The sequence below is a fragment of the Vicia villosa genome, unplaced genomic scaffold, assembly GCF_029867415.1.
Source record: "Vicia villosa cultivar HV-30 ecotype Madison, WI unplaced genomic scaffold, Vvil1.0 ctg.003609F_1_1, whole genome shotgun sequence".
NCBI lineage: Eukaryota > Viridiplantae > Streptophyta > Magnoliopsida > Fabales > Fabaceae > Vicia > Vicia villosa.
In genome coordinates, this window is record NW_026706253.1 from 140481 (window position 1) to 150648 (window position 10168).

General features: G+C 31.2%; 1 pseudogene; it reads right to left on the reverse strand.

Annotated features, from left to right (window-relative positions):
* Positions 1-4893: 4893 nt before the first annotated feature.
* On the reverse strand, positions 4894-6688 carry LOC131641272 (protein FAR1-RELATED SEQUENCE 5-like; annotated as a pseudogene).
* Positions 6689-10168: the final 3480 nt, after the last annotated feature.

Genomic DNA, 10168 nt, shown 5'->3' on the forward strand with positions numbered 1-10168 from the left:
GGATTCCACTATCTTTCTATTTTTCAAAAAGACAAAATGATACTACTACTTTGTTACCACTTTCTAATGGGCCTAATAAAATATACCCCTTAATACTTAGAGATGTCATTATTTAAGCCCAATATCTTTTCTATACTTAATGTAAAAATAACACTTCCACTTATATTCCATTAAAATAAAATCCGATTATTTTAATATAGCGATTTATTACTCAATGTCTCATATTTCCTGTCTAATCTTAATTACTCAGAAAATTCCCAAAACGATAAACATTAGCTCATTAATATTTTTAATACTAAAAATATTAAAATCTTCGATTAAATGTCGATCCGCTATCCCGAACTGATACCGACTAAATCGTCCCAAAATGCGAAAATTTCAGTAAACATCACAAATGTCTAAATTAAGCCAATAATTATTTTTCCGAGCGTTACAACTTCTAGAGACGTTTCTTTTTGGAAGGATGCTATCCAAGATGAAATGGATTCAATTATGTCAAACAATACTTGGGAACTAGTTGATCTTCCGAAGGGATCAAGACCCATTGGATGCAAATGGGTGTTTAGGAAGAAGTATCACAGCAATGGTACATTAAACACCTACAAGGCCAGACTAGTTGCAAAAGGATTTAGACAAAAGGAAGGTATTGATTATTTTGATACATATGCACCAGTAGCAAAAACTACGACGATTAGAATATTGTTTGCACTAGCTTCCTTAAACAACCTTATTGTACATCAAATGGACGTTAAAACAACATTCCTAAATGGCGATCTCGACGAGGAAATCTATATGGAGCAACCAGAAGACTACATACTTCATGGAAATGAACAAAAGGTATGTAAACTTGTCAAATCTTTATACGGTTTAAAACATGCACCAAAACAATGGCATCAAAAATTTGACACTGCCATACTTTCAAATGGGTTCATTCCAAACTCTTGTGACAAATGCTTGTACACAAAGGTGTGTGGAAATGCAATAATATTTCTATGTCTATATGTTGATGACATGTTGATTATTAGCAATGAAATGAATGGAATTTTAGAAACAAAAGGTTTTCTAACTTCCACATTCAAGATGAAAGATCTTGGATTAGTTAACACTATACTAGGGATCAAAGTAAAACGAAATAGTGGGGGTTATGAACTTAATCAAACACATTATATTGAAAAAATGTTGGAAAAGTTCAAACACCTTAACTTTAAGGAAGTAAACACTCCGTTCGATCCTAGTGTCAAACTTCAAAAGAACAATGGTAGATCCATGGCACAATTGGAATATGCAAGTGCAATTGGAAGTCTAATGTACTTAATGCAATGTACTAGACCAGACATAGAATTTGCAGTTAGTGAGATGAGTAGATTTACTAGCAATCCAAATGATGAATATTGGAAGGCAATAACAAGGATTTTTGGATATTTGCTAAAGACTAAAAATCCTGGCCTTCATTATGGCAAGTTTCCTGCCATACTAGAAGGATATACCGACGCAAGTTGGATATCAAATGTTGGAGATTATAAATCTACAACTGGGTGGATATTCACATTAGCTGGAGCTGCAATTTCTTAGAAGAGCAAGGAACAAACATGCATTACTCTCTCAACCATGGAATCAGAGTTTGTGGCTCTTGCATCTGCTGGACAAGAAGCAGAATGGTTGAGGGATCTCTTATTAGAGGTTCCATTAGCTAAAGAGAATGTTTCAAAAGTATTGATACATTGTGATAGTCAAGCCACCCTGGCTAGAGCATTCAGTGAAGTATACAATGGAAAGTCTAGACACATAGGTCTTAGACACTCTCTCGTGAGAAAAATGATAAAGGATGGGATCATTTCACTGACATATATACAAACAAGCTACAATTTGGGCGATCCTTTTACTAAACCACTGGCCAGAGATTTAGTAAAGTCTACCTCGAAAGGTATGAGATTAAAACTCCTTGAATGAGGGTTCCGACAATGATATCAACCCAATCTAAAGTTAATACATCTTAACCTAAGATTCAATGGGTAATAACAAGTCGTTGATTTGGAAGTTGGTGCAACATTTTGTGATAATGTTGACTATTATATAATTGAGGGTTGAGTTTTAAAGAAACTCTTACTAAAGTTCTATATCGAGGATATGTATCTAAAGAGATACTAATGAAACTTCACCTATATGAATTTCAATATGGTGCCATCTCAAAGTGAGAGTTGGAGATTCTCTCATGAAAAATTCATGAAAACAGGAAAAGCACATGGCCATAAATAGTGCTAGGCGAGATATGTAGGTGAAGAAACTTTAAAAGTGTGTGTATAACAACGCCGGTCTGATCACATGGGATAATGGTTCAAAGCATAGCTACCTAACGTTCCGATTAGACTTTGCGTTGTCTTTACTAAGGTTAAGTTCAAATCGAAAGATACCTCATTGTATTAACATTTTTATCTTCTATATTCTGGAATTAGAATTTTCACTATTAAAACAAGTGAGGGTTTATTGTAATTTATTACAAGTGATGTTCTAAAATGACAAAATGATGAAAGTAAGTAAATGCTAATAAATTCATGTAATAAAGTCCCACATTGGAAGATTCACTCACTTTTAAAGTCTTTATAAAGAGTTAATACCATTAACTCAACAAAAGGACAAAAGAGGATAAAGTGCCACATTGACAAATGTGGTGGTCCCAAGCATTATGCCACTTGTCCTAATCCTACAACCACTCGCCGGTGTCGCCACCGGCGACACCCGCTCCGACTCCGACTCCGACTCCGGGTTCGGGGGCGTGGGCGTAAAGGCGCTAGTGGCGGCTTGTAGACGGCACTTGAGCACTTAGGCACGTCACATCGGAGCGATCGGGCTATTCGCGGCTCCGGCGGGCGACGGCCGGCCTTTGGCCGGTTGTTACATTTTGCTCAGTGTCTGTGATTTGAATTTTGAATATGAAAGGTGACATCTGTTCACGAAATCATGCAGAAGTGAAACCATGCAAATGGTGCATGAACCAGTGTAAGTGCAACAGTCATATCTTTTGAAAATATATTGTTTCATTAAGGGTCGCAACCTTTGAAACCAATATTTTCATGGCCTATATAAGGATGATTCCGCATTCAGAAATCACATCATAAAATCCGAAAATCCTCTGAATAATTCCAGATCGTTCTTCGCTGCATTCGAGTTTTCGCCGGGTCTTTCGCAAACTCGATAAGGCTGAATTATCCTGGGTATTCCTGCATCGAAACCCTAACACATTCGGGAGTGCTTGAAATACTTTAAGGAAAGTGATTTCATTCACGATTCCAGCCTCGGTCCTCTCGATTGAAACATAAAATTTCTAACAGCAATTGTGTGCATCGTTTCTGCTTTTTCAGGTATCAAATTTACATGTTATTACTCAACGATAGTACTATAATTTTTTGATTTTTATGAAAAAAAAATTGACAACTCTTGTACTAATTTGTAAATATAACAGTAGGCAAATGTGTAGTGGTTGCAACAACAGGAAGCACAAATGACATTCCTTCACCGAATGATTGTGAGAAACGACCTGATTTGTGTCCAGATCATCCTAAAAAATGTATTCAGAGTTGTATAAAGAGAAGTATCCGTTTTGGTAGTGCATGTCAAGGAGCCCTATGTTGCTGCGGAATATAGCATCTCTATGTATTTCTACGAGTTAAATTTAGGTGAAAATAATGAAATTGTAGTTGAAAATTAAATATCAAAATTTACATCGTGTAAATCAGTTTTCGTTTAAAGTATATGTTGAAAAATAATGTGTTTTTTAAGTGTTAATTATTAATAAAGTGATTAAGACCCATTTTATGAAGTGATTAAGACCCATTCATGAAGTGATTAAGACCCATTTTATGAAGTGATTAAGACCCATTCATGAAGTGATTAAGACCCATTTTATGAAGTGATTAAGACCCATTCATGAAGTGATTAAGACCCATTTTATGAAGTGATTAAGACCCATTCATGAAGTGATTAAGACCCATTTTATGAAGTGATTAAGACCCATTCATGAAGTGATTAAGACCCATTTTATTCTATTTTAACACCTCCAATTTTTCCTCTCCTGTAACTAATATTGTTGCAACTAGTAAAAATATGCATCCTTATGCTTTATCGTGGCAAACCAAGGATCCAAAAGTAAATGATTTGTGAATCTTTATTAATTAAGTACTTTTTGCTAACAAAATATATTTTGGATTAGTAATTTATTTTTTTATTTTTTTAGTAGTTTAATGAAGATAGAGAAAGATTTATTTATCTATTTTAAGTCAATCAAAAGCTATTGCATTCCTTGAAAATCTGTTAACATTAACATGCATTCTTGGCATTTGTCGATTTTAAAAAGTAAGAATTCTAGCAAAACTTTATCTAAAGCAAAACTAATATGTGCAGGTTTTCTATACATGGCTTATACATAAACTAAGAAATAAAAGGTACATGAAAAGCTTTGATGCATTAAATTTAATTAATCTGCTTGCAAATCCTATGAGCTATTTTGTTTAGATATTTTATTTTAGAAGTTATATTATGTACTAAGGCAATCTATTTTGAAAGAAAACGAAAAGTTGTATTATACTAGGCTGATAGTGCCACAAAAGTTGTTTATGGAAGTACTAAAATTCAAAATTTATAAGATAAAATCAATAAATAGTTCCATATAAGTTTTATTTTTAAAACTAACTAAAATAGTCAACTGCAAATTAAAATCTTCAAGAGCTCCTTCAAATTCTGAATTTCTTCGATGCCAAAACTATTTTTAAAGAAATTATTCACTGAGCACGCATTCCTGCATATAAATCAAGATATAAAAAATATGAGATTAAATATTTATTAAATGTGAGTGATTAAGTATAAAATATAATACTTACCGGATTATGGATTGGGTACTTTAGAACAATTACGACTGTCATGATATGTACATTAACCACATGTTTTACAAAGTCTTGCTTTTTTTTGTTGTTGTTCAATAGCCTTCTCTTTTCCTCCTTTAAATCGTTTACCACTTCCCTTCATCTTTAAAATTTGCAGTGGACAAATTTCTACTTCTTTAGGAATATTACATCCGATGAAGGACTCAACATCTTTATCTTTGGTTTGTGTAGCACTACCTTCAAATTCAATTAGTTGTTTTTTTCATGCTAATAGCTCCACTTATTACAACACTTAATTTTTCCTTACTTTGAACTTCTATGACAGACTCAAACCTCATCCAAAATTCAACCAAACCAATCTTAGAATTCAAAAGGTGCAATAAAAAGAATTTTCACTCTCGGATATAGATGTTGTTCTCAATATCCCACCCAAAAAAATATCTTTAAAATACGCTGGGATCCACGTACTTCTAATATCATACAAATGTGAGAGCTAATCATTCTTTTCCAAGTTAAACTTAATCACGATAGAATTCCACGATGTTTCAAAATCATGTGGCGTCTCTAAACTCCAAACACAAGACTTGAAACTATTAGTGAACTCATCATTAGCATTTATAGTAACACAAACCTTTTCAGATACTTTTTCATAATGTGCCACATGCAAAATCTATGAGAAGAAGAATCAAAAGTATTTTCTATTGCAAGTTTCATGGCGGGATCCTGATCTGTTATTATAAGATATGGTTTATGTCCTCCCATCGCTTCCAAAAAATTTTCAAACAACGAAATGAATGAATCACTTTTCTCATTTGCTAGAAAGGCGATTCCAAAAGAAACACATTGTCTATGGTGGTTCAATCCGGTAAATGGTGCAGAAATTATAGAATATTTGTTTGTTTAATATGTAGTGTCAAAAGAAATCACATCTCCAAACAAAGAGTAACTTTTTCTGCGAATATCATCTGCCCAAAAAATATGTTTTAATCGACCTTCAATATCTACCTCATATGCATAATAAAATGAAGGATTTGCTTCTTGTTTCCTCTTAAAATTATCAACAAACACACACGCGTCAGAATCTTTAGTCAATGTCTTTATATCTCTCAAGCAATTTTGAAGATCCTTTTGTGTGCACCCAACATTTTTCGTAACCTCCAAGTTGTTCTTTTAATAAGTGATATGTTTTTTATGGTCCAACATTTGCTCGACTATTAGCATATAATATATTCCTATGAACATGGTTCACTTTTCTTGCTGATCTAAGAAATTGTCTCTTCCTTGGCGTGGAAAGTTCATGTCTTTCATGGAATCGAGCAAGCTCATATTTTCCTTGCTTTGATAGTTTGAAAGCAGCTTTAGCATTACATCCTTCTCTTGTAAGACTCCTTCTTCAAACTTTAATAGTGGACTCATTTTATTTTTCTGTTTTCTCTTTTATTGGTTTGTAACCTTCTTTTGAGAAGACAAAATACTTCTAACGCTTCATTCCTTCTTTGTTTTTACTTTCGGATGAGAAACACACGCTAAATCCAACATTATGTACATATCTTTTATAAAATTGTTCAGCATCATCTAATGTATCGAATGACTGTCCTATCCTAGACTTGGATTCTTTTTCACAATTTGGCATCCATTCATTTATCTTTTAAAAAGTAAAATAAATTATCAAAAAAACTTTAACAAAATCACATTTAAATAAACAAAAAAAAAACTAGAATTTATAATTAATTTAAATGCTCATTTACCTGAGACATGAGATTATCTTCTAAGTTACGAAGTCCATATCCACCGTCATGATTATCACTCATGCTCGAAAAAAGAGAAATAAGTATGAATATTAATATTTAATATTTTAAATATTAAAACATATAAATATTATTATTAACATATAATATTTTAAATATCATCTCGTTAAGTGTGAAATATTACCGAAGTTATAAATGATGCAAGAAAAATCTATATCAAATATGCAGTGATCAATTTAAATTATTATTTTCATTACAAACAAAAATAATTTTCAATATAGAGACATGTGAAATTTATTATAATAACTATCAAATATTATTTACTATAATAAATATAAAATAATATATCTCACTGTTTTTATATGATGATATTACTAAACTTTTCTTACCTGAAACTATTGTTGGAGATAGTAACAAAATTAAGAGATGATGGATAGTAGGTACCTTATGCAACTTCTAAGAAAAATATCAAAAACAGTAATAAAGAATAGGTTGGCGCTAGCTGGCGGCAAGGGTTTTATATCGGTAGCAATTCTACTAATAATAATAAGGCAAGGGTTTTATATTGGTAGCATGTTTTAGATTTAAAGGTTAAAATTATATATATATATATATATATATATATATATATATATATATATATATATATATATATATATATATATATATATATATATATATATATATATATATCAAAAACATGCTGCCGAAACCTAATGCCGCAGCCAACCATAAAGCTATAATGCATTTACTTTTTATAACAGAGTCGACTAAAATGAATCAAGCAACTTACGGATTAGGTGCCAGGCATAATAAGGAATTCAAATTTTTTAAGGCATCATAGATATAGCATTCACATAACAATGTAGACTAAGTTTCAATTTCAAACTTAAATAAGGTGGAGACAAATCCAATTGGGTGTTCGCTTTTAAATATATAATTTCATTGGAAAATACAGAGTTAAACGTGAAAATTCAATAGCCCCAATTAATCCAATGATATCATTGAAAAATGGTATAAATGTTAATATTACAGTTGTTATTATATCACAAGACAAAATCTCCAAAACAATGTAAAAATGTTGATTTTTAATGATGAGAAGGAAAATCTTTTAGTTGTAATTCTTTCTATAGTTATTAAATGGGATTGGGGGAAATTAGAAAGCTCCAACTAAATCAATAATTATTGAGACATTGGCTATATATCAAGTAGTTACAAAGGGTTATAGAGGCCAAAATCAAAATTGACGAGTAGGTTTCTATAAGTATATGTTACGAAGAACATATCTCTAGAAATCTACTCACTAATTTCGATTTCTATAATCCTTTAGGACTACTCAATATAGGCGATCATTATCCATCTAATTGTATGTCAAAGTTTTTTCCCAGTCTATTTATTTACTATCAAAAGAAGTCTACCCAAAAGATTCCAATTAGTGATTTTATAAACCAAGACATTAAAATTTCAATCATTGGCATATTCTTTCCATTAAAAACCAACAACTTTAGATTGGTTTGGAGATTTTGTTCCGTGATCATAACAAATGTAATATCAATGATTGTATCATTTTTCAACGACATTATTGGATTTATTGGCACTATTGAATTTCGTCCTCTAATAATGTATTTTTTTTATGGAAATAGTTCCGTGATTTCTTTAGTTATAGATGTTGCTTCCTTTACTCATGACTTTTTATTTCATTTCATGCTTTCGATATAAATCCTTGATATCTTTGTAATCAACCTAAAGGTTGTTGATAAAGTTATTTGTTTCATGTTTGTTATATTATAATAAAATAAAAATGAAAAATAATCTTTATTAATTTGTAGAGAAATATTATGTTTACACCAAATTTAACACCCACACCGTATATTATACTATTACGTATATGATTTGTAACTTTTTAAATAATTTATTTGCCTTAAAATCTGTGCCATGCTATGAATGCTTTGCAGTATAAAGTTGGTGTCAAATACGGTGTATGAAAATAAGTGTACAAATAGCAAAGCTCTAATTTGTATGATTCAAACTTCTTAAAGGAATGTATTTTAATGTCTTATGTGGAGAGAGATGGCCTATGAAGGATCTTTTTTCTTTCAATTTTACAAACTTCTGGAATGCTTAGATTAATAAGTTAAGAAAAAAAAGGTAGAGATTTAAAATTGCGAGATAGAAAACAAATAGAAAGAATTCATAAAATAAAATGTACATAGATAACAAGATAAATAACCTTTCCTGCCGTCGAAAATAAACACCTCTCGGACCATATCATCCTTGTTGACAAAAACCTATGGAAAGAAGAAATAAAGTTTATACAACAGTGTACCTTGTTAGTAGAGAGAAATAAAGTTTATAAAAATGATTCATTTAACACATTGATCAAGATTCCATCACCATACACTTACCCACCTACGCATCAGACAAACGTGTTAAAATAAATTTTAACTACTGTCGTTAGAGATCTGGTTTTGGGGTTTTGGCCATGATGGTTCAAGTTGTGGCTCAGTTTCAGAGATATGGAATAGTTGCTATTTATAATGTTGCTATATTTCCTATTATCCCAATTTCTAACCATTCCATTAATCCAGCTATAGCTACGGGCCTAATTCTTGACTTATAATTGTTGAATTATTCAACCAATTCCTTCCGTTTTTAACTGCTCGCCGCTTACAAATTATACCACCATTTCAATTGGAAAAATTGCATAAAGTAATTAATAAATAATTTACATGTAATATTTATTACTTTTTTCAATTGAAGAAAATGAGTAATTTAATATAAAAAGTAATAAAATATAATATACCAGGTATTTTACATGTCTTAGTTAACGCTAAACCACTAATGATTATTTATAATTTTGAAATATACATTTTTAAACAATACTTTTAAAATGAAATATATATCTTAACTTTCTTTGATAGATATCAATAATAGATTTAGTAGGATAAGATGACAGAAATTATACAATTTTTTTTCCAATAGGTAATGGTATTAATCACACAACAGAAGGATACAATCGAATAATTATCTCTTTATACACGATAGAGGTAAATGTTTCAAAAAAGAAAATTACAAGACACAGATGAAACATTAACTACTATAAACCACTTCCAAGAGGATAGCACAATAGAACTTACACACTCGTCAAAATTGATAATGCTTTCCCTAAACAAAATTGCGTTCATCGTAATCCAAATATTCCGAACGACCACCATCCAAATAACACCAACAGTTAATCTTTCGTCTAAACCTTAATTACGTCAAAAGAAAGAAAGGAAATTTCTTAACTCAAGGTTTGTCAACAGAATCAAATCACCAATCCAAGCTCAAACTTTCTTCCAAATTTTCAAAAAGAATGGGACACGAAACGAACAGATGATTATAATCCCCATCCACTCAATATCAGAAACCAAAATCCATCTCTTCTTCAATTATAGTCTCGTCGGGTTTCTATCCAAAACAAGTCTCCACACAAAAACTTTACTTTTGAAGGAGCCTCTAGATTCCAAATGAAATTCAACCTTTTCAGCACCACATCTCCCA